The sequence below is a fragment of the Triticum aestivum genome, chromosome 2A, assembly GCF_018294505.1.
Source record: "Triticum aestivum cultivar Chinese Spring chromosome 2A, IWGSC CS RefSeq v2.1, whole genome shotgun sequence".
Taxonomy (NCBI): domain Eukaryota; kingdom Viridiplantae; phylum Streptophyta; class Magnoliopsida; order Poales; family Poaceae; genus Triticum; species Triticum aestivum.
In genome coordinates, this window is record NC_057797.1 from 743,732,502 (window position 1) to 743,754,872 (window position 22,371).

The 22,371-nt window shown below is 43.0% G+C and overlaps 2 pseudogenes; both read right to left on the bottom strand.

Moving 5' to 3' along the window:
* Window positions 1-763: 763 nt before the first annotated feature.
* Window positions 764-6,228, bottom strand: LOC123190793 (receptor-like protein 56; annotated as a pseudogene).
* A 3,362-nt stretch (window positions 6,229-9,590) lies between these two features.
* Window positions 9,591-18,512, bottom strand: LOC123191970 (receptor like protein 21-like; annotated as a pseudogene).
* Between the last annotated feature and the right edge of the window lie 3,859 nt (window positions 18,513-22,371).

The following is a 22,371-nucleotide window of genomic DNA, read 5'->3' on the forward strand; positions in this document are numbered from 1 at the left end:
ATCATATTTTCCATCCAAGGCTCTTAGGATCTTCTTGATGATGAATCTATCAGCCATCTCTTCACTTCCTAAGCCGGCAATCTCATTTGTGATGAGAGCAAACCTAGAGTACATTTCAGCGACACCTTCACTATCCTTCATTTTGAACGTGTCAAGCTGACTTTGAAGCACATCCAATTTGGACTCCTTGACGGAGTCGGTACCTTCGTGCATATCAATCAAAGTATCCCAAATTTTCTTTGCATTCTCAAGACGGCTGGAATATTTCTTCCTATGATAACATTAACTTTAAAATAACCATAGAACATAGCATACATGTTCTGAAAGAATTACTGTCTTTTTTGGGGGATGGGGGGCACTACGAACAGGGATACTTGCATTGATTTGGTGAACTACAGTCTAACTTACAAGATGTTTGTGTATATTAGGCTGAAGGATGATACAATTCTTTATCCAGAAGAACAGGTGCTTACAGTTATTATTATTGTTTCTTGTAGGACCTATAGCTTCGAGGAGGGGTTTCAGTACAAAGAGAAAATACTGGTAAAGGGACAACTGACCTTCCTGTTATTATTATTTCTTGTATAAAATCTATACCGCACTATATAATATCCTGCAGATAAAAGTCTTCGAATAGTGGCATGATGGTATGCTAGCATGAACCTCCAGAATTTACTGTATATGTAAAGGGTCTGCATGTTGACTAACAGACAGTTCTAACTTTCCAAGAGAAGTGTAAGGAAGCTCCTTACTGCCCAATGATAGCTTGTACTCTGGTATATTCTCAACAAGAAATGGTAAACTGGATACTACAGAACAATCTGGAAAAAAAATACAGAACTTGGAAATTATGTGTACAAAATAAAACCAAACAAAACCGATTGTCTATATTACATACCCAAATGAATTCCAGGAAGTTCCTGGATGTATATTTACACATAGAAGTACATATATGACTAGCAGTTTTCCCTGGGACAGCCTACAGCTTGAGGATTATAGTCCTCCCGTGCGGATGGCAAAATGAGAACGCAACACTGGCCCAAAATGCCAACACGAATGAGGCAGCCGTGACTATGTATAGGACTGGGTCACTAGGCACCTCTCCCACATCTTCCTCTACCACGGGATCTGGACCGGGAGCGCACATGTTCCCCTGTGTAATATTGTGAAGGTCAGTTACGTAGCTGTCCATGCTGAATGAGCCAAGCTGACCAGAGTTTGGTATACATCCCGACAAGTTGTTGTATGCCACAGAGAACACCCCCAAAGAAGATAACTGGGTTAACTGCCAAGGTATCGGTCCACTCAACTTATTGTGGGAGAGGTCCAAGCTTTCTATATCCTTCAGACTGCCAAAGGTTGTTGGGATTGGTCCAACAAATAAATTGTATGACAGATTAAGGGATTTGACATGGTTAAGATTTCCTAGCTCCCAAGGAATTTCTCCATCCAACATGTTTGCAGATAGGTCGATGCCAGACATTGAAACAAAGAAACTGCGGCCGTATGTATAGAAATTCCCTTTGGTAGCAAAAGTGAAGTACATTAATTCATAGGAAGTAGTGTAGTCGTCCGACACCCACGTAATCTCATTTGCTGGCTGAAAAAATTGATCATTTGTGTCACCTTTAAAAGAGATATTACCGATACAAGCTGGCAGAGAACCTGAAAGCTTGTTATGGGACAAATCTATTATCCTCAGGTACATGAGTCTGCACAGGTTTGGAGTGATCTGCCCTTCAAACTTATTTCCACCCAGTGAAAGTAGCCTAATGTTTTCAAGGTAACCTACCCAATTGACGTTGCCCATGAACTGATTGTGTCTGACATCCAAAGCAATTAGACTTGATGTGTTGAAAAGGGGAAAAGAGATATCGCCAGATAATGAGTTCCCAGTAAGGTTAAGAAAATTCAGCACTATGAAGCAACTGTTTGGTACAGACCCTGTAAGGTTGTTGCGCGACAGATCTAAAAGGTGAATTTCTGTGAAGCCACAAATGTGTTGGTCAATTTTGCCGGTTATACGGTTGCCAGCAAGATTCAGGACTCTCAAATAAGACATATTCCAAAATGACACATTGAGTTCGCCAGACAGCTGGTTATCATGCAAATCAATGACTCTTACTAACTTTCCTGCCAGATCATGAGGCAATGTCCCTTTAAATTTGTTACCATCCAAGCGCAATTCATATATATTGGACAGATTATTCATCCCACCAAAAATCGGACCACCAAGCTTGTTGTTTGAGACCTTCAAGACGGATAGCTCCGGATAATTAGTAAAAACACAAGCTGGAACCTCCCCAGAAAGTTTGTTGTTTGATAGGTCTAAATATCCGATGGAGCTGATCTCGCACATTGACGTTGGTATGTGCCCAAACAAGTCATTAATAGAAAAATCTAGATCATACAAAACTGGAAACATTGAGCTGAGGTTGGCCGGCAGCTCTCCTGTGACATGGTTCATGTGTATGTCGATACGGCTGAGAGAAGATTGGGTATGCCAAATTGGGTCCAGGGATCCAGTTAGCGAGTTATTCCTAAGATTTAGATCCTGTAGTGTTGCTTCCTTTGTAAATAACCAATTTGGCATGCTACCTGATAAGTTATTGTTGGACAAATCAAGCACCTTTAAGTGACGCTGTGTGCCTAAAAATTCTGGTCTTGAAATAATGTTCTTGTCAAGATCACAACCACAGAGCAATAACTGTTTCAACTGGAACGGAGGTGTCCATCCAGGAATATTGACGTCAATAACTAGTTTAGCATTGCCTGAAAGATCTATCTCTTCAAGTTTTGTGAGGTTTCCAAGCCAAACGAAAGCAAGTCTACCACTCAGATTGTTTTGGGAGAACCGAAGACTCTTAAGCGACAATGAAAGGTCCGAAGATGGATTTATTGGAAATGGTCCTTCAAAATAATTAGTTGAGAGATTTAACTGTTCAATATGTGGAAGCGAAAACAAGAATGTTGGGATGTTTCCGATGAATTGGTTGGAACTCAGATACAACTCTCGTAGGTTCTGTAGACTTTCAAATGCTGTGAATATAGGAAGATCCTGTAAGAATTAGAAATGCTGGCAGCATGTTTTTAGTAATATACGTGGAAAATACTCAATATGTACCTTGTCCAGTCGGAAGAGCTCCACTCAAATTATTATATGAGAGATCTAGGGACTTACAGATGAGGAAGTGCAAATAATGACGCGGGGAAAGATCCACTGAATTGGTTCTTACGCAATTTCAAGTTCCTGATGCTTTTAAAGGCTGTGATGCATGGAAGTAGCATAATGTTTACAGGTAGCACAAACTCAAGTATAAACATGGAATCTCTTTTCAAATAGTTAACTAGTTTTTTTACCTGTAACTGGGAGATTTCCACTGAGGTTATTATAGCTGAGATCTAACACTTCAAGTAAAATTGGTCCAGAGGAGAGTAAATTGCTGAAAGCCACCACATTTGTGGCAAGGATACTGCAAAACCACCATCTTTGCCAAAAATCACAAAAAACCACCACTTCTGTGGCAAGTGAATAACAAAATGCACTAAACAGAAACTGAGCCGCGTCTAACAGTAGAACTGACGGGTTGGCCCCACCTGCCAGGCTGATCTGGCATGCCTATGTGGATAATACGCTGAGGTGGATGGTGGACCCACCTGTCAGCCTCCTTCATTTAAGCTCCCCTTTTTTTTCTTATTGCTCCTGTTCTTCTCTCTCTCGGCGAAGGTGCTAGTCCGACCATGGTCGCCGGCAGGCAGAGCGCCCCCCCCCCCTAAGCCTCGCCGCCGGGAATCCCCTTCCGCCGAGAAGCCCCGCCGCCCAACGAGCCCCGCCGGTGAACACCGGGGACGGCATCTCCTACCCGCCTCCTGCAGCGCCCTGCATCGCCGTCGGCTACCTTCGCCGTCCTTCTCTCTTTCTTTTCCTTCAATTGGGAGGCAGGAGAGAACGCCGGCCGACGAGCGAGATGACGATGTCGTGTCCTACCTCACCCGTGGGATGGATCCAGATAATGGGTCACGCTCGCCGCCCTCGTCCGCCTCGCTTGGGCGGGGGGGGGGGGGGGCTCGTCGTGGACTGCTTTGCCGCGGTCACTTCGTCCTCTTGCGTCAGAGGTAGATGCGGGGGGGGGGGGGGGGGGCGGTTGTGGCGCTGCCGCGTGGGGGAAGCAGGGTCGGGGCTGGTGGGTGGAGGGGAGGCGTCGCCGGAGGGAGCTGCGGGGGCGGCGCGACCACGTGGGGGAAGCAGGGTCGGGGCTGGTGCGTGGAGGGGAGGCGGCGCCGGAGGGAGCTGCAGGGGGCGGCGCGGCCTCGTGGGGGAAGTCGGCCGTGCGGCAGATCAGGTGCGCCGGCGGGCATGGCGTTGACTATGAAATAAGAAGAAGAAGAAGAAGAAAGTGAAAAGAGATAAGAGGCTGACTAGTGGGACCATCTTCCACCTCATCATACTATCCACATAGGCATGCCAAATCAGCCCGACAGACGGGTCCCGCCAGTCAGTTTTTCAGTTAGACACGGCTCACAGCACGTTTAGTGCTTTTTGTTACTCACTTGCCATGGAAGTGGTGGTTTCTCGTGATTTTTGGCAAAGATGGTGGTTTTGCAGTATCCTTGCCACAAATGTGGTGGCTTTCAGCAATTTACTCTCCAGAGGATGAACTGATTGGAATATGCCCACCGAAGTTATTTATGGAGAGATCTAGGATCTTTAGATGAGGAAGTGAGAATAATGATTCCGGTAGGCTTCCATTGAAGTTACTCCAGGACATATTCAATATTCGCAAGTTCCTAAGATATTTAACAGCTGCAAAATGTGGAGGGACATATGAGAATGAACCTCTACCTTACTACTAATACCATAAGCAGTAAAATTTTGTACCTGCGTCCGGAAGACCTCCGGTCATTCTGTTACCACTGAGAGTTAAGACTTCCAGTGAGACAATTTCTCCTATAAATTCCGGGAAACCCACTTCCCACATAGTGTCACTGAGGTTGAGATAACGAAGCTTGGCTAGTCCAACAAACCCTGCAGGTGTTTTTGTTTGTGCATATATGAGAATAAGAAGCGACTACACACACAAAGTGTTATAAGAGAATTTGGAGCACGTGCGTACCTTCCGAGCTTAGTGAACACTGATAGTTGTAAGATAGATCTAGGTACTGAAGCTCATGGAATGCAGAAAACACTGTAAAGTTTAAATACCAACGATCGTCTACATCCATCGTGAAATATACAGAGGAAAGGTCGAGGTGAGACACTCGCTGTGTTGTATTGTTGCATTTCACACGCTCCCACGAGCAGCAGTCATCACCATCCTTCCCCCATGAATCAAGCGCAATCGGGGAATGCGCTCTTATCAGAGAAGACCGGATGTCCAGCAGAGCAGCTCTCTCCTCCACGAAGCAGCCAGAGGACAAGGTAAGCATGGAGTGCAACAAGAGAAACAGCGTCAAAGACAATGATCCCCATGGCAACCAGCTACCCATATCTGATAATAAGTTTTTTCCTCTCCTGTCTGTGCTCATATAAACTAGCGTTGGGCTGTAGTGGATAGACCTTGAGAGAAGAATGGTGAGCAGTCTTAACACTCTGCTGCAGATTCCTAACTTGGTAGTATCAATTACTGCTAGGGATATGCAATGCAAGCCCAACTTGGCGGCGCACATGGTGAGTCTACTTGGACCAAGACTTCAGACTTTGAAAATATATTGTCATGCACTGACAGGTGGATGGCGAATTAGTCACAGACGTCTAGACTTTTGCGGTTCTAACAACATCATATGTGGACTTCCGCACACACAAAAGGAAAAGATGACTCGACTTTCGCAGTTCTGACAACACCAGATCGAAATTTCAGAAACGACATCAGCAAGATGTGCTTGGAAATAGCAGCCGAGAAGAGACTGGTCGAGCATGAATACGACTTACACGAGCAGTGCTCCGTATGGCAGCTCGGCGCCATTTCGACACCGCGGCCATGGCCCAGCCGAAACCCTTGCGCCGTCGTCCACATCACGCCAGAGCCGCCACCTAGCCTCCCGCGGCCGCAGCCGGCGTCCCGGGCAGGGACTGAGGAAGGCGTGCGAGGACTAGGCCTTGGGCAAAGATGTGTGCTCGGTGCTCTTCCCGGATTTCGTCACTTGCAGGTGCGTCCGGTCGCCGCCGTCGGCGACGACGGCCGGGAGGGACCCTCGCTCGCCGGGTCAGTAACAGGGCCGGCTAACTCACCTCCCCGGGCCTGCTATGGCAAATCGTAGTTGTTGGGCTGCTTCCGCCACTAGGACCCCGCCTTCTGACTTTTGCTGAGCTGTAGCGCTGCCTCGGCCCATAAAACTGATACAACCCTTTGATTTTCCCCCTTTTTTCTTCTATACCTTCCTATAATCAAGATACTACCTCCGTTCCCGTGAATAAGGCGTATTTAGTTTTGTTAAGACAATACTTTTACCAAAAATTACTCGATTAATATATTTGATTTATGTGATACAAAATCACTATCATAACAAAGTACTTTTAAATACGAAGCTAGTGACACACAATTTTATATCATACTCTCTCCATTCCATATTATAGTACGTATAGATTTTTTTTTGAAAAGTCAAACTTTGATAAATTTTATAGAGAGAACTGTTTATATGTACAATGTCAAATATATAAAATAGAGAAAAGTATGTTTTTGGTCCCTCAAGTTCTCTAAAAGTATATACTTGGTCTCATAAGATTTTTTTTGGTACATATTTGGTCCCGCAAGTCTCAAAACCGGATAAGTTTGGTCCAAAACCAGATTTTGAGCACGTTGATTGGGTTTGACCGGGTTTGGCCATGTTGACCAGATTTGACTGATGAACAATAAATTCAAGAAAAATAGGAAACAAATTCAAAAAATCTGAAATTTTGTGACAACCAACATGCTTGTCAAAATCATCATGCTTTTAAATTTACTGGTCATCATTCAAACCTGGTCAATGTGGTCAAACCCAGTCAATGTGCTTAAAATCTAGTTTTGGATCAAACTTATCTGGTTTTGAGACTTGAAGAACCAAATGTATACCAAAAAACCTTAAGGGACCAAGTCTATACTTTTGGGGAACTTGAGGGACCAAAAACATACTTTTCTCTATAAAATATGAAACTACATCTTATGATAAATCTAATGATATATGTTTGGCATTATAGATGCAAATGTTTTTATTCATAAACTTGGTCAAAGCTTGTGAGGTTTGACTTTTTTTAAATCTATATGCACTACATTATGAAACCAAGGGAGTATAACCTTGAATTTATAGAGTAATTATTAGTCAAATGCATGTCTTAAGGAAAAAAAATATACTTTACTTTTAAGAATGGAGGGAGTATATAACATGCCCAAAGGAAATTGTTTTTGAACTGATTGTGTCTGATATCCGAAGCAATCAAACTTGTTGTGTTGGAAAAAAAAAGAGATCACCAGATAAGAAAATTCCCAGACAACAGTTTAAGAAAATTAAGCAACAAAAAACTACAGTTTGGTACAGATCATGTAAAGTTGTTGCTCCATAGATCTAGAAGTTTAAGTTCAAGTCCTGTGAGATTACAAATCTGTGGATGGATTCTGCCGATTCTATGGTTGCACTATTCAGGTACCAAATGAGGCAAATCAGGCTGATACCACCAAACACATATTGAGTTCGTCGGACGATTTCATTATCGTGCAAATCAAAGACCATTAAAAATCTAGTCAGTCCAAAAAGAGCACGAGGCATCACAAGCTTCAAATTGGTTATCATACAGGTGTAATTTTTTTTCGAAAAGGGGGGCTTCCCCGGCCTCTGCATCAGACAGATGCATACGGCCACATTTATAAATAAATAAAGTAGTTCAACAATGTCTTGCAAAGTGCTGCAACAAAGGATACTGGCTCACACAGAGCAAGCAAAATAAAACAAGGCCCAAAAGCCACATCCGGCTGGCATAGTAAAGAGAGATAGGTAAACTACGCACCTATCCTATTACATGACCGCCATCCAAACCGGTTGAATAAATCCCGCGCTACCATCTCCCACCGGACAGATCCAGTAACCAAACACGCCACCAAAAATCATCCAGGTGTAATGGGCTAGATTTATCATCCCACCAAAAATCACACCACCAGCTTTGTTGTTTAATAGCTTCAGAAGCCTTTTTGTAGAGTCTTCTGCACATAAGCATATAAGCCCGGGAGGTTCTGAGAGTATAGCCCCCAGCTCTGGTTACCCTGCACTGTCACATCTGTACCAGCGATTTTAAGCTGAGATACCATGTGGCCAGCATCTAGTTTATCACTCCGTAAATATTTCGATTTCACAAGGCAGTTCAGAAACCACGTCTGAATCATAGGCTTCTGAGTTCTGATGAAGATATGCTGTTTCCGTACCTGATTCTGTGAATAAAGGATGACAGGTAATGCCCCATTTCCAGAGTAAAATGAAACTTCAGAGAGCGATCTACCTTCCCTGTTATCTGCTTAACTGTGGAATGCTCACATCTCTTCAAAGGGAAGCGACACTACTGGTGAATGGACATTTGCTTCAGGGAGTCTTTGCCTTACCTTGCAACATTCACAGAAGAATATCTGTTGAGCATGTAGCCTCGGCGCCCTGGCAAACCGCTCTAAACATCTCATGAGTGCTGATACATTGGAATTTACGCCAACTATGTTTCTCTCAATTGGGTACATGCAGCTTTGGGTTTGCAACACAAGGACAATTGCTATATTCAGAATCCAAAATTTGTGGATGAGAACCCACAATTTGTGCAGGTTACATCTGATCTCAGGATACCAGAAAACACCCGGTGTGCAATGCAACACTCTCCATGGCCTTCTATTATGAACAAAATTAGAAATCAAGGTTATTATGAACCGAGAACACTAACCGAATATTTTGTAAAGACAAATCGCACTCCTGTATAAAAAATGGCTTCCAAAATGGTCATAGGAGATAGCACACATGTTGTGAAAGAAGTCAAATAATGCTAGTTTTCTGGGGCACGTAATGAACATAGATACTTGCAGTGACTTGGTGAACTACCAGTGCAAGTAAAAAATATGGTTGTGTACAATTCTTGATCTAGAACATGTGCTTACAGTTATTATTAGTGTTTCTTGTAAAAGCTATACTAGTACTTTGCAGAGGGGTTTCAGCACAAGGGACAATTAAACTTCTTGTTATTATTGTTTCTTGTAAAAACTAGACCACCCTATATAATTCCCTGCAGATAAAAGACTCAGCATGAACCTTCAGCATTTGGTGTATATGTAAAGGGCATGCGTGTTAACTAGCAGACAGTTCGGAATTTGTGCAAGAAGTGCAAGGACGCTCTTTACCGATAATTTTCCCTAGTGCTAACCTGTACTAAGCAAGTACACTATGATACATACTCCATAAGACAAATTACAATTGGATTCTACAAACACTTGGAAAATAAGAAAATCATGTGTACAAAATATAACCAAACAAAATCCATTGTTTATTGTTAATATGACATACCCAGAATGAAATTTCGGGAAGTTCTTGGGTGTATACGTACACATAAAGTACATTTGTGACTAACGATTTTTCCTCAGGACCGACTACAGCTTGAACATTACAGACGTCCCGTACGGATGGAATAATGAAAAAGCAACAGTGGCCCAAAATGCCAAAATAAACCCGGCAGCCATGACCATGTATAGGATTGGGTCACCAAACATCTCACACACATCTTCCTCCGCTATGGGGTCTAGGCTGGGAGTGCACATGTTCCCCTGCGTAATCTTGTGAAGGTTGGTGTTGGCTAGGTAGCTCTCCATGCCGAATGAGCCAAGCTGACCAGAGTTCGGTATGCATCCTGACAAGTTGTTGTATGCCACAGAGAACACCCCCAATGAACATAACTGTTGATTAGCTCAAGAAGGGGAGAGAAGTCTGGAACATTGAGGATTGACCTTATCCTTCCATCCCTCCACGGGAGTAGTATATACAAGGTGGGTTTTACATTTTCGTCCCTCTATTCTTGTTCATGTCACTAGTAGGTCCTCTCAACACTCTCCCTCAAGATGGGGCAAATATGTCTATGAGCCCCATCTTGTTACATAATTTCATATAATTTACAACACTAATACCTTTGGTTAATACATCAGCAAGCTGATCACCTGAGTTGACAAAGCTAACTTGAAGAGTTCCCTCATCTAGCTTCTCTTTGATGAAATGCCTATCTATTTCAATATGTTTCGTCCTATCATGTTGGATTGGATTATTTACTATATTTATTGTGGCTTGATTATCACAGTAGATCCGAAGAGGCCCCCTTTGTACAATTGTAGTTCAGTAAGTAGTAAGCGTAGCCATACTAATTCACATATTCCAGAGACCATGGACCGTAACTCTGCTTCAGCAGTAGACCTGGCCACTACACTTTGTTTTTTTCTCCTCCAGCTAACCAAATTTCCTCCAACAAAGATGCAGTAGCCAGAAGTGGACCTTCTATCATCTAGACACCCAGCCCAGTCAGCATCTGTGTAACACTCTATACTGAGATGTCCAGAATTTGAGAATAGAATTCCTTTCCCAGGGCATCCCTTTAGGTATCTCAAGATTCTATATGCAGCATTTAAATGTGTAGATCTTGGGTCATGCATATATCTGCTCACAATACTCACAGCATATGCAATATCTGGCCTAGTATGGGACAAATAGATTAGTCTCCCTACCAGCCGTTGATACTGACCTTTATCAACAGGATCACCCATATCTGCCTTAATTCGATGGTTTGCCTCAATTGGTGTAGAGGCAGGTTTACAGTCTAGCATTCCAGTCTCAACAAGTAAATCAAGAACATATTTCCGCTGTGAGAGATATATACCTTGTGATGAATATGCAACTTCAATTCCTAGAAAGTAATTTAGATGCCCAAGATCTTTTACTTCAAATGCTTTTGCTAGCATTTTTTTCAACCGTCTTATCTCCTCATCATCATTACCTGTAATAACAATGTCATCAACATAAACCACAAGAATTGTAAGTTTGCCATGATTACTCCTGAAAAACAGTGTATGATCAGCATTGCTTTGCTGATAGCCAAGTGAGCGGATCTCCTTGCAAAACTTCCCAAACCAGGCCCTTGGTGATTGCTTGAGTCCATATAATGATTTTTTAGTCTGCACACCTTACCCTCTGTCTCCTTACTATTAAACCCATGTGGGATTTCCATATATACTTCCTCTTGCAAGTCACCATGTAGAAAAGCATTATTAACATCCATCTGAAAAAGATTCCACTTATAATTCGCTGCTAATGAGATCAGGGTTCTAATAGTATTCATCTTAGCCACTGGGGCAAAAGTCTCATCGTAATCCACTCCGTATGTTTGACTATACCCTTTTGCCACTAGTCTGGCTTTATATCTCTCTATTTTGCCCTGAGGTGTTTGCTTTATGGTGAACACCCACTTACAACCCACAACTTTCTTACCTGCAGGAAGTATAGAGAGTTCCCAAGTATTATTCTTATCGAGTGCAGTCATTTCTTCAACCATTGCTGCTCTCCACCTTGGGTCCCTTACTGCCTCCTGCCAGTCATGTGGTAGTGGTGCCATCGAATCTAGAGCAGCTATAAATGAATTGTATTGAGGACCCACAGAGGAATATGAAACATAATTGGAGACATTGTAGGGTGACATTCTTGATGGCAATTTCCCAGCAGTTAATCGAGGTTGTTTTCGGTGGGCAATGGGTATATCTAGATCATCCAATGTAAGAGCATTATCATCACATGACGGAGTTACCTGTGGAGCCTGAGATGGTAATGGTGGGTCTGGTGTTGAGTCATTCGCATCAGGCTGCTCCACTCTGGATGGTGTTCTTTCTGGTTCATAGGCTTCATGGTGAGGCTCCAAAGAAGTTACTTCCTCCCCCTGCATTTGTTTCTCTTTTGATTGCCGCCTTCTTGTATACACTTGGCATTCCCTTTCTTCGTTTGGTTTTCGCCATTGTTGTACCTCATTTGGTGTATCTTGTTCCCTTCCTTCAGCAGGTATCACTCCAATAATCATCTTTTGTGATGTAGCATCGGTGTTCTCCACTTATTTATCTCCCCCTGTCTCATAGTTTGCATCTAAGAGGTCATCAGTAAACGAATCGGGAAATACATCAGATAAGTCGACTGATTCCCCATAAAATGGTTCATGTTCATGAAACACCACATCCATACTCACAAACATTCTCTTCTCGGATGGGCACCAACATTTATAGCCCTTCTGTTTACCAGAATACCCCACAAATATACACTTTACTGCTCTTGGATCTAGCTTCCCAACCGAAGGCCTATAGTCCTTTACAAAACATGTACACCCGAACACCTTTGGTGGAACTACATATGTAGTTCTCCCAGTGAGACACTCTATTGGTGTCTTGTAGCCAAGCACCCGAGAAGGTATCCTATTCATCAAATAAGCTGCAGTCATCACTGCTTCACTCCACAAGTACTTTGGAACATTCATGGCAAACATTATGCACCTTGCAATTTCTAAAATATGCCTGTTCTTCCTTTCTGCCAAACCATTCTGTTCTGAAGTACCTGGGCAACTAGTTTGATGGATAATTCCAAAGTTTGACAAATATTCATCAAAGTCCCCATTCACATATTCTGTGCCATTATCAGTTCGTAACACTTTCACACAAGCACTATATTGAGTCCTAACCAGATTATGGAAATCTCTAAAGCATTCAAATGTTTCACTTTTATGGCGTAACACATAAACCCAGGTAGTTCTAGTGCAGCAGTCAATGAAAGTGACAAAGTAGCGATAACCATTAATAGATGTCACTTTGCTAGGGCCCCACACATCTGAATGTATAGTTTGCAAAGGCACATCACTTCTATTATCAGATGATAAATAAGAGCTCCTAACTTGCTTTCCATACTGACAAGCATCACACATTAGTTGTTCTTTACTAATTTTACAATAGAGATTAAGGTAAATCTGACCCAAAATAGCAAAAGAAAGATGTCCCAACCGACGATGTTGAAGTAGGAATTCTTCTAGTGACGAGGGAGACACTGTAGCAGCCACTGCAGGAAATATATTACTATCCAAGTAATATAACCCATCACGCATGCTCCCTATCTCAATCTCTTTTCCAGTTCCAAGTTCCTGAAAAATACACCAAGTGGGGAAGAATATTGCAGCACAATTTAGCTCTCTAGTGATGCAGCTTATAGATAGAAGATTAATTGGGAATGCTGGAACATGTAAAACTGAAGATAATGACATATTTGGGCTGCATTTGACAATTCCAGACCCAACAATGGCTTGGGTTGAACCATCAGCCAATTTCACATTTTCCTTTTTAAAAACAGGAATATAGTTGGACAACTCCCTAATAGAACCAGTCATATGTCTCGAAGCCCCTGAGTCAATTAACCATTGTGCACCAGCTGCAAGATAATCAGTACACATTACAGTATGAGAATTATTACCAGAAAAAATTGCTAATGAAGAGGATGATGCATGTGACTCCTGAGGCTGTTCGACACAAAGATTTAGGTTCTTGAATTGACGCCACTTCTCTAGCTCATCGGGGGTTATCTCAATGCTCAATTTCTGAGACACTTCCTCGGCAGTTGAAGTGTTTGCTCTTCCGGGAAACAACATGCCTCTTCCACGGCCACCACATGCATCAAATAATCTGCCTCTGGCTCTACCTCGCCAGTCCTGGCCTCTACCACGACCTCCTCCCATCAATTTAGGGCAGCCTGCCACAAGATGTTCTGGTGATCCACATTCAAAACATTTTCTTTCACCGTTACCTGCTCCTGTTCTTTGGTATCTTCCACCTCCTGCAGCCAAGAAAACTGAGCGCCTTTGCGTTACTCCCTGTGAAGCCGATCCTGCTGCCTCCAACCTTACCCGAGTTTCTTCACTCGCTATTGCAGAAATTGCTTGCTCAAGACTTGGTAGCTTCCCACTGCCATATAGAGCTGCTCTCCTATTTTCAAACCTGGGATGGAGGCCATTTAGGAAGTCTCTAACACGTCTCCTCTCAGTCCACTTACTATGCTTCTCAATACATTTCCCACACTCCATTTCAACTGGATCATAGTAGTCCAGGTCACTCCACAACCTTTTAAGTTCAGACACATATTCCACCACTGTTCTCTCACCTTGGCTCAGCTCCTGCAACTCCTTTTGAATTTTGCATGCTAACATCTCATTTCCCACTCCTGAATATGTGCCTTTCAGGAGCCTCCAAATCTCTGAAGCATCTTTGATTCTCTCAACCTGCTTTGCAATCTGAGAAGACATCGAACTCAGAAGCCATGCCCTGACCAAAGCATTGGTTGCTCTCCATTTTTGGCCTTCTTTTGAACCTTCTTCCTCAGGTTTCTCTACTGTCCCAAGTATGTATCCTTCCAATTTCCTTGAAACCAGGATGGTTTCAGCATGCTCAGCCCAGCTTACATAGTTCTCAGGACCCTCTAACTTCACATGTGGCATCTGTAAGGGATGTATCTCCTCCTTTATTTCAGCCTCTGATTTGGAGCTGCTAGCTTGCTTGCTGATTGCATCAAACAGAGCCCTGTATTTCTCATCCATCGCTCGCAATACAGCCGCAAGCTCACCGGAAGTAACTGCTGGGGCATCACTGATTTCGGCCATCTCCTCTACATGCTACACTTCCACTTCTCAGATTCAAGCCTCTGCACGCCGCACTAGCTAGCCGTCAGCTCCTTTCTCCTTCCTAATCACACCACCAGCCTGGGCAACCTCCACACGCAACCACACAAACAGCCAACTCACCCGTGGTAAATCAGACCACTGCTCCTCGCCGCCTTGTTCCTCCCAGCACCTCCTTCACCGCCGCAGCACTCTGCTCAGTTCCGCCACTGCACTGAGTCGCCTTACGGGCCCAGGTCGCCCTCCTTCACAGCGCCGTTGACCACCAGCACCACCACCAACTTCCGCCGCCTCCGAACCCACTCAACGCCATTCCACGGCCGCCGCTGCCTCGCCGGAGACGGGTGGCTCTGATGCCATGTTGATTAGCTCAAGAAGGGGAGAGAAGTCTGGAACATTGAGGATTGACCTTATCCTTCCATCCCTCCACGGGAGTAGTATATACAAGGTGGGTTTTACATTTTCGTCCCTCTATTCTTGTTCATGTCACTAGTAGGTCCTCTCAACAATAACCGCACTAGCTGCCAAGGTATTGGTCCACTCAGCTCATTGTGTGAGAGGTCCAAGCTTTCAATCTCCTCCATGCCGCCAAAGGTCTCTGGGATCGGGCCAACAAAGAAATTGTATGACAAGTTAAGGGATTTGATATGGCTCATGTTTCCTAACTCCCAAGGAATTTCTCCATGCAGCATATTCGCAGATAGGTCGACGCCGGACATTGAAACAAAGAAACTTCGACCATATGTGTACATATTCCCTTTGGTAGTAAAGCTAAAACCTCTCAAGCCATAAGGATTGTCATATGGCTTAAGTGAGTACGGTAAACTCGTTAATACTACCTGGAAAATTTGATCGCCCCTGTCACCTTTGAAAAAGAAATTACCAATACATGAGGGTAATGAACCTGAAAGCTTGTTATGAGACAAGTCAATTATCCTCAAGTGCAAGAGTTCACACAAGTTTGGAGTGACCTGCCCTTCAAACTTATTTCCGCCCAAGGAAAGAAGCCTAATGTTATCAAGATAACATATCCAATGGAGGTTGCCTGCAAACTGATTGTTTCTGATATCCAAGGCAATCAGACTTGATATGTTGAAGAAGGGATAGGAAATATGGCTAGATAAGGAATTCCCAGACAGGTTAAGAAAATGGAGCAACATGCAGCTACAGTTCGGTACCGACCCTGTAAGATTGTTGCTCGATATATCTAAAAGTTCAAGTCTGGTAAAGCTGCAAATTTGTGGATGAATTTTGCCAGTTATATGATTGCCAGCAAGATTCAGGACTTTCAAGGAAGACCTATTCCATAATGACATATCAAGTTTGCCAGATAACTCGTTGTCATGCAAATCAATAACCATTAGAGTCCCTCCTGACAGATCACGAGGCACCGTCCCTTCGAATTTGTTACCATCCAGGTACAGTTCCGACGTAATGGACAGGTTATTCATTCCACCGAAAATCAGACCACCAAGCTTATTGTTTCAGACCTTTAAGCTCACTAGCATGGGATAATTAGTGAACACACAAGCTGGAACTTCCCCAGAAAAATTGTTGTTTGATAGGTCTAAAGACGTCATGAAGTTGATCCCGCACAATGAAGTTGGTATGTGCCCAAAGAAGTTGTTACTAGAAACATCCAGAATCAGCAACCTTGGAAACATTAAACTGATGTTGACTGGCAGCTGTCCTGTGACCTGGTTCATGTGTAAGTTGATAACCTGGAGAAAAGACTGGGTGTGCCATATTGGGTCTAGCGATCCAGTTAGCGAGTTATTTCCAAGATATAGTTCCTGTAGTGTTGCTTCCTTTGTAAACAACCAATTCGGCATGCTAACTGACAAGTTATTATTGGACAAATCAAGCACCTCTAAATGACGCTGTGTGTCTAAAAAATGTGGTTCCGCAATAATGCTCTTGTCAAGGTCACAACCAGAGAGCAATAACTGTTTCAGTTGGAAAGGGGGTGTCCATCCAGGAATATTGACATGGACAACTAGGTTAGCATTGCCTGAAAGGTCTATCTCTTCTAGTTTTATGAGGTCTCCAAGCCAAATGAAAGAAAATCTACCACTCAATTTGTTTTGGGACAATCGAAGACTCTTAAGTGACAGTGAAAGATTCGAAGATTGATTTATAGGAATTGGTCCGCTGAAGAAGTTTGATGAGAGATCCAACAGTTCAATATGTGGTAGAGAAAACAATAATGATGGAATGTTTCCAATGAATTGATTGGAACTCAAAGACAATTCTCGCAGGTTCTGGAGATTTTGAAATGCTAATGTTGGAATGTTTCCGCTGAATTGGTTGGAACTCAAATACAACTGCCGTAGGTTCCGGAGATTTTCAAATGCTGCGAATAAAGGAAAATCACGCAAGAATTAGAAAGAGTGGCAACCTTTTTAAACCATATAAGCGGGAATGCTCATTATTTACCTTGTTCAGTCGGAAGAGGTCCACTCATGTTATTACCATCGAGATGTAAGGCTTCAAGTGGAACTTGTTCCAAAGAAAACTTAATAGGAAAACCTCCCTCAAAATGATTGTATGAGAGATCTAGGAACTTCAGATGAGGAAGTTCAAGTATTGACACAGGGAGAGATCCACTGAATAGGTTGCTACCCATATTCAAGTTCCTGATGTTCTTAAAAGCTGTGATGCATGCAAGAAGTATAATTATTACAGGTACCACATGAACAGAAAGTATGAAACATGAAGTCATGAAGTAAGAAATTCCTGTTTGTTTACCTGTAATCGGGATAATTCCAGTGAGGTGATTATCGCTGAGATCTAATACTTCCAGGGAAATTGGTCGTGATGACGAACTAAGTGGAATATGCCCATCGAAGATATTCTCTGAGAGATCTAGGATTTTTAGGTGAGGAAGTGCAAATAGAGATGCCGGGAGGTTTCCGTGGAGTCTATTCATAGACATACTCAATTGTCGCAAGTTTCTAAGATTATTGAAAGCTGCAAAGGAATAGGGATGCGAGAAGGTTAAGGATATATATGAAATGTCAATCTTGACCTCAGTACTTACTATAAGAACAGTAAGTACCTGCATCTTGAAAACCTCCAGTAATGTTGTTGTTGTTGAGAGCTAAGACTTCCAGTGAAACACATGCCCCGATAAATTCCAGGGAACCCCCTCCAAGCGAAGTGAGACTGAGGTCAAGGTATCGAAGCCTGGGTAGTCCAATCAATCCTGCAGTTGTTCTTGTTACAGCTACAAGAATAAGAAATGACCACACATATGTATTGTTCTCAGAGAGAGTTTGTAATCCAAACGTACCCTCAAAGCTTAGCGAACAGGGAAAATTGAGTGATAGATCTAGGGACTGAAGCTCGTGGAATGCAGAAAACACCGACAAGTTTAAATACCAACGATCACCTACATCTGATGCATATACTAAGGAAAGGTCGAGATGAGTCACTTGTTGGGTGGTATTGTTGCATGTCACAGTCTTCCACGAGCAGCATTCATCATCATCGTGCCCCCATAAATCCGGTGAAACCAGGGAGTGTGCTCTCCTCAGTGAAGACCGGATGTCCATCAGGACAGCCCTCTCCTCCACGGAGCAGGCAGAGGACAAGTGAACCATGGACTGTAATAACAGAAATGTGACCAGAGACAATGATCCCCATGGCAAGCTTCTAGTAGTACCCATATCTGATAATGTGCTTTCCCTTCCCCTGACTGCGTACATATATACACACACTTAGGCTGGGCTGTAGTGGCAGAGGGAAAGATGGTGACTGATTTTAAGATTGTGCCGACATGCAGTTTTCGTCCGCTATGTTTGACTAGGAGTGCAACCCGGCACACAGAGTCAGTTTACTTGGACCAATACTTCACCCATCAATCATCATCCATGGATTCCCTGCAAAAAAAAAAATTGAATAAATAAATAAGGGACGAAATAAACAAGGGTACAAGTTGTCCGGCTTTGGAGTTAAGGGACCAAATCTAAACTCCGGCAAGAATTAAGGGACGAAAAGTATATTTTTCTCATAAATAATTCATTCACGGAAAATCTTGTCGAAATTTCTTCGATAGCATTCGCCAGTTGGATGGCCAAAATTAGTCAGAGAGAGCATTTGGTGCAGACATAGTATATTCAAGTTATAACAACACCATATGAGGATTAAGATAGTCAGGCACACACATGATTCTTGAGATGACTATCAGGCTCAGGAAATGGCTGTATATAATTAGGAAGTTAGACTACCAAATTCACAAACCGAATCGAAGATTCAAAAGAAATCGAGGATGCACCTTGAAATAGCAACCGAAAGGAGATAGATCAAGGAACACATGACCACAGCCCATGCGAGCGCTCCTCCGCAGTGGCGGCTCGGCGCTCATTCGACAGGCACCGCCGCCAGACGAAGCCCGACCGCTGCCATCCGAGGGCATGGCCCCCCTAATGATCGAGCAAGCACTTACCAGCGTCAAGGTAATTAGCGATAACAAGGGTGAACACTTGTACCTGGTCCCCCCTATCACGTAAACGTAAATTCTGGGAAAGGCAAAGGGCCCATTAGAAAGCCCGCTAATGGCCAGATGGCCTCGTCCGCTAGTAGTTTCCTACTCCCTCCGTTTGGAATTACTTGTCGCAAAAATGGATGTATCTAGACGTATTTTAGTTCTAGATACATTCATATCCGAGACAAGTAATTCCGAACGGAGGGAGTAGGTGATTGCGCTCTCCCGTGATTAGTGAGTGTGTGGGATTAGCCCTTCCGCCGCCGCCATCCGCTTCCCTCTGCCTGCCTCTGCCCTCCCTGCTCCAGGATCAGATTGGATTCAAACGGCGGCGCAGGTGCTTCACTCTGTCGATTCTTTAGGCTCGAGCCAACGTACTAAACTTGCCAAGGTTAAGGCCCTGCAGTATATTTTCTAAGCTTATTAGTGATCTGTGATTTATTTTGTATGTATCGATTCTTTCTCAATTCTTTATTTTGCATGTGTTGAACTTATACAACAGAATTTATTTACTTTGTTTGGGTGATCTGTGATGCCGTCAGAGTTTCTATATTGTATTTGTTCTAGAAATCACCGTAATGCAAATTATCGTATAGACTAGTTTCTATATGTGGTGCAAAAATTTCATATGACAAGCTTATAGACAATATAGTGAGTTAAACTTCAGTTCAGCCGCTATGAAGAGAAATGCGCTAATTACCAAATATCATCAGGATTAATTCATTTCAAAGCATGTTGCTGCAATTAGTTATGACTCCCTATCTCAACGGCAAGTGCAAAGCGGATTTTTTTATATTAAAATTATGAACACATGTATTAGAAGTAAAATGTGAGATGGCATGCTTTGTTATTGCTTGATAATCTACATAGGAAGATAATTACCAGATGCCTCTTTTTTCTAATAGAATGTGCTGGGGAAACCCTTTTTTGAAAAAGAAAAATTGAAAATTAACAGCTAAGATCCCTCCTGATGAAATTGTTAATATCTTCCTTTTTACTATCAATCATGGAGTCAAATTTAAACCAAAACAAATGTACATGTTTATATAGCATCAAAGCACGACCTTGTTATAGTACTATAAGAAAAAAATTGCGCTAGATTTTTTTTGTCAACTTGGCTTGGCCCCCTATGTCTAAATCCTGGCTCCGCCCCTGCAGCCGCCGTCGTGCCAGCCGCTGAGGAAGGCACGCGTGGGCTTCTAGCCCAGTGTCCTGCCCAGGGATTTCGCGTTGTTGCAGGCGCGTGCCGGCATGCGTCCGGTCGCCGGCGACGGCAGAAAGTAACCCCCTCCGCCGCTGTGTCGAGAACAAGGCCCGATGGATTATTTGTTTCATGGGCTTCTTTCTAGCATTGTCGCCGCATTGCTACTGATGGGCCTCTTCCGCGGTTAGTGCCCCTACTACTACTTTTCTGATTTTGCTGAGCCGCTCCGTCTATCCCAAGGGAAGGCCCAACACGATCAACTGTGTGTAGTGCTACCTTCCACACCCCCTTTGTGGGAGCAGGATCCTCTGACATACGGCCCCTTGATGTTGAGCCACTGACGTGTGGGTCCGAAGCCACATGTCAGTGGGCATCACGGCAGGCCAGGGAAGCCGCGTCCCACTTTGTGCCCCTTGCAACCCCTACAAGCCCTAGAGCACCCTGCTAGCCGCCGCCGTTACCCACCATAGGGTTGTGGAAGTGAATCCCCGGCAAGATGACCAAACACGACCACGAAGCGGGCTTGTCCTCTGGTTCCACGGGCCGAGGAGCGTCGCCGACTTCTACATCTCTTCGGCCGCCGCCCCCGCCGACTTCTACATCTCTCCGGCCACCGCCCCGCCGCGCATCCCATGTTCAAGAATTCATCCAATTAACCAGTTAACTTGTCGATTAATCCCTACTCATAGGGTTCTCGAGTAGCCGATTACCCGATAAATCATTCGATTAATTGATTAGATGGCCGGTTAACTTGCCGATTAGCCTATTAATCCCCTACTCACCAGCCGACCGAGCAGCTACCAGTTAACGATTTCCTCAACAGTGCGCGCATCAGGCCGTATGTCAAGGTCGAGATCTGCAGGAGGTATTGGGAGATATCCACACCGCTCCTTGGCCGGATGGGCACCCGCCGCGCATCAAACTGTATGTGTGTGTCCGGTTGCCGGCGACGACAGAAAGTGAGCCCCTCCGCCGCCGGGTCGACAACGAGGCCTGATGGATTATTGTTTCGTGGGCTTCTTTTTAGCATATGATACTGATGGGCCTCTTCCACTGTTAGGCCCGTACTACCTTTTGATTTTCACGAGGACAATATCTCTCATTAACGCGTGTTTCTTCCATCTCGTTGAAGCTTTCCTCACGCACTATAGCAACTGGCCCGACCCGTTTTTGTTAGCTTGGTTCGATCAAGAGAGTTCGCTGGTTCGCACGCATCATGTTTTTTCTTTTGTTTTTTTCGTTTTCTTTGTCTTTTCTTCGTTTCCTCACTGTGTTTTCATCGGTTTTGTTTTTTCTTTGTTTTCTATGTTTCTTTTCTCGGATTTCAATGGTTTTTTTGTTTTCCTTTTTCTTCGTTCCTTTCTTTCCAGTTTTCACTGATTTCTTTGTTTTTTATTCGTTTCTTTAGGTTTTCATTGGTCTTTTTTGTTTTTCTTTATTTAATAATTTTTATTTATTTATTTCTTAGATTTCGTCGGTTTTTTTGTTTTTTCATCCGTTTTGCATTTGTTTGTTAGATTTTTATTTTATTTTTCTTTGGTTTATTTTGTTTCTTTTTCGGTTTTCAGTTTTGGTTTTTCATTCTACATTTCTTTTATATGTCAACAACATTTTTCTAATACGCATTTAACATTATTTCAATACAAATTTAACATTTTCTTAATACACGGTCAACATTTTTTAATACACATTTAAAAAATAAAATTTTTGATTAATATTTTTCAAATACAAGATTACTTTTTTTAATACTTGGTCAATATTTTTCTATACATTTACATTTTTCAAATGCTTGATTAACATTATTCAAACACTTGTTCAAGATTTTTTAAATGCTTGATTAATACTTTTCCATACATGATAAAAAAAATTCATCGTTTTTAATACACGATTCACATTTTTCTATACACACTTAAAATTTTCCAAATGCTTGATTAACATTTTTTAAATACTTGTTCAACATGTTTTCCAAATTCTTGATTAACATTTTTTATATAGATGATAAAAAAA